Source organism: Triticum aestivum, chromosome 7A, assembly GCF_018294505.1.
Source record: "Triticum aestivum cultivar Chinese Spring chromosome 7A, IWGSC CS RefSeq v2.1, whole genome shotgun sequence".
Taxonomy (NCBI): Eukaryota; Viridiplantae; Streptophyta; class Magnoliopsida; order Poales; family Poaceae; genus Triticum; species Triticum aestivum.
The window spans coordinates 544,921,390-544,925,574 of NC_057812.1; positions in this window are offsets into that span (position 1 = coordinate 544,921,390).

Genomic DNA, 4,185 nt, shown 5'->3' on the forward strand with positions numbered 1-4,185 from the left:
TGAGGAGGCATTCCTGGAAGCTCTTCTGGAAAGACGTCTTGATATTCACAAATGTCTGGAATTTGAGAGATGGCATTCAACTCGCCCTTCTCATTGAGAGAAAACAGTCGAATGGTATCATCACGAGCGACATAGATGATCACATCCTCAGAAGAGTGTGTCAATTGAATCTGCCTGGCAGCACAATCAAGCTGAGCCTTTTGCTTAGAAAGCTAGTCCATGCCGAGAATTAGATCAATATCCGAGTTACCAAGAACAATTGGAGAAGACAGAAATTTATAGTCACCCATCTTGATGGAAACATCCGGAACCATGTAGCTTGTGTACAAGCATTTACCCAGTGAGACAACTGCTAACGGTCTAGGCAAATCTTGGAAAGCCAACTCATGCTTAGATGCAAATGGTCCTGAGATGAAACTAAGCGATGCACCAGTGTCAAAATGAACTTTTGCAGGAAAATCATTAACAGGAAGATTACCCATGATTACTTCTGAAGAGTCCTCTGCCTAAGCTGCGTTCATCATGTTGACCTTTGCAAACTTGGAATTATGCTTGACCACTGCATTGCTGGCAGATCTCACAGGAGGAGGAGGCGGAAGGCTCCTTTGGTTGAAGCATTTGTTTGCATAGTGCCCTTTCTGCTGACACTTGTTGCAAGTAACCTTTGAGAGCGGACGGTGATAAGGAGCACTTGACCTTGGAGTATGAGACTGAGCTTTGTTCTGATATCCTGGGTTGGGTGGGTGGGAAGATCCACTACCACCTTTGCTCTTCTGTTGGTAAGGCTGACGAAACGGAGGAGGAGAAGGCAACCAGAACTTCTGTTGCTTAGCTGCCACTTGAGTTGAAGAAGAAGATTGAACTGCATCCCTGACTCTCTTCTTAGAAGCATCACACTTAATCTGAGCGGCTTCTTGCTTTAGTGCCATGTTGTAGAATTCATCATACTTAGTGAGCTTAAGAAGCACGAGAGCTAATTGCAGATCTTCTCTGAGGCCACCTCTGAATTGATAAATCATACTCTTTTCATCAGGGACGTCTTGTTTAGCGAAGTGAGAGAGTTTCTGAAACTGGATATTGTATTGATACATAGACATGCTGCCTTGCTTGAGATTGCGGAACTCCTCACGCTTACTTTCAGCAACGCTTTGTGGAATGTGATGGACTTTGAAGTCTCGGCGGAAATCATCCCAGGTAATCACACGACCTCCTCTGGAATCTCTGTATTGTTGAAACCACTCAGCAGCTTGGTCTTTGAGTTGAAACGAAGCAAACTTGACAAAGTCCTCGGGCCTGACATTGCTACACTCAAAATGTTTGCAGATATCCACGAGCTAGTCGGCGGCGTCTGTGGCCTCGACACAGTTGCTGAAGGACTTGGGCTGGATTGCGAGGAACTGATTAAGGGTAGCAAACTGAGGCTGATTGTTGCCTTGGCCTTGATTTCCTTGGTTGCCTTGCCCTTGGTTGCGCTCTTGCAAGAGTTGCAAAAGCATTTAAGTGTTGGCGTTGGTGGCTGCCATGACAGCTTGCCATGCCTCCAGAGGTGGTGGCGGAGGGTTCGGATTCTGACGTGTTGGAGGAGCCATCCTGAAGAGGTTGACATCCGTTAGCATATTGAAAGACATATATTCAAGCTGAATCAATGGATCGAAATTGCAACATATAGCCTTAACATTCGAACAAGAATGAATGAATGAATTCCAAAGTAAATCATCACACTTCCATAAAGTTGAGAAGCCACTTAGATAAAGGTAGATGAAATAAAGCAACAAGGTACAGATATGAACGAATAAGTGATAAGGATTACCCAATCACAAACAAAATATCCGCGGAAAGAAATATTAGAGCTACTTGAATTCCCACCTATAAAACTCCCGAAACTTTCTGGTTATGCAATCAGGTGTTGGGGATACAGGGGAAGCATAATATCTCACCCAAAACTAGCAAATCCTACATCCAGCTGTATCCATCCTTCAACACATAACCAAGAAACCTTCGGAAATCATTAACCTCAACCTTCGAAAAGCATCCGTTATACGAGTTAAGGCAATACTCCTGAACTCCCGCCCCAGTACTGGGTGGCGTCGAGGTTATCTCACCAACAACTGCATAAAAGAGATTTTCGATGTCGGCGAACTCAGGTATTCCAGAACTGCAACGATAAAATTGTGACGACAACACCTCGGAGCTCAACTCTCCGGGACACCGCCACAACCCCTAAATGTCAGGAGGCACCAAGAACAATGTTCTCGTCACAAAACCATCAGAACGATTCCAAGATACCCGCATGATCCTAATTTTTTTCGTGAAATTTGAGGAGAGAAGAATCAAAACTCTACGTCAGGAGGCCTCCCTAGAGCGACGAAGGGACTGAGGAGTAAAAAGAATCCTACTCTCCGATATATATAATCCTAAGACTCAAAACATTTTGTTCTAGACTCAACAACGTCAGCGATTCGATCAAGTTGGGGGCTCCTAAGTCGGGGAAGGCTCTGATTACCAACTTGTAACACCCACAATGTGTTGGAAATATGCCCTAGAGGCAATAATAAAATGGTTATTATTATATTTCCTTGTTCATGATAATTGTCTATTGTTCATGCTATAATTATGTTATCCGGAAATCGCAATACATGTGTGAATACATAGACCACAACATGTCCCTAGTGAGCCTCTAGTAGACTAGCTCATTGATCAATAGATGGTTACGGTTTCCTAACCATGGACATTGGATGTCATTGATAATGGGATCACATCATTAGGAGAATGATGTGATGGACAAGACCCAATCCTAAGCATAGCGCAAGATCGTGTAGTTTGTCTGCTAAAGCTTTTCTAATGTCAAGTATGTTTTCCTTAGACCATGAGATTGTGCAACTCCCGGATACTGTAGGAATACTTTGGGTGTGCCAAACGTCACAACGTAACTGGGTGACTATAAAGGTGCACTACGGGTATCTCTGAAAGTGTTTGTTGGGTTGGCATGAATCGAGACTGGGATTTGTCACTCCGTATGACGGAGAGGTATCTCTGGGCCCACTCGGTAAGACATCATCATAATGAGCTCAATGTGACTAAGGGTTGGTCATGGGATGATGTGTTACACAACGAGTAAAGTGACTTGCCGGTAACGAGATTGAACGAGGTATTGGGATACCGACGATCGAATCTCGGGCAAGTAACGTACCGATTAACAAAGGAAATTGTATAGGGGATTGCTTGAATCCTCGACATCGTGGTTCATCCGATGAGATCATCGTGGAACATGTGGGAGCCAACATGGGTATCCAGATCCCGCTGTTGTTTATTGGCCGGAGAGTTGTCTCGGTCATGTCTGCATGGTTCTCGAACCAATAGGGTCTACACACTTAAGGTTCGATGACGCTAGGGTTATTAGGAAGATTTGTATGGGATTACTGAATGTTGTTCGGAGTCCTGGATGAGATCCCGGACGTCACGAGGAGTTCCGGAATAGTCCGGAGGTGAAGATTTATATATGGGAAGTCATCATACGGTCACCGGAAATATTCGGGGGTATACCAGTATTGTACCGGGACCACAAGAGGGGTTCCGGGGGTCCACCGGGAGGGTCCACCTACCCCGGAGGGCCTTATGGGCTGTAGGTGGAAGGGAACCAACCCCTGGTGGGCTGGGCGCCATTTCCCCTAGGGCCCATGCGCCTAGGGTTTGGGGGGAACCCTAAAGGGGGGCGCCCCCCCTTTGCTTGGGGGGCAAGCCCCCTCCCCCTTGCCCGCCGCCCCCCTCTAGATCTCATCTAGAGGGACCGGACCCCTTCCCCCTTCTCCCTATAAATAGAGGGGCGAGGGGAGGGCTGCAGCACCACATCCAAGGCGCAGCCCCTCCCCTCCCCAACACCTCTCCTCCTCCGCGTGAGCTTGGCGAAGCCCTGCCGGAGAACTGCCACTCCATCACCACCACGCCGTCGTGCTGATGTTGGAGCCTTCTTCCTCAACCTCTCCCTCCTCCTTGATGGATCAAAGCACGGGAGACGTCACCGGGCTGCATGTGTGTTGAACGCGGAGGCACCGTTGTTCGGTGCTTAGATCGGACTCGGCCGCGATCTGAATCACTACGTGTATGACTCCTCCAACCGCGTTCTTGCAACGCTTCCGACTCGCGATCTTCAAGGGTATGAAGATGCACTCCCCTCTCATTGCTAGT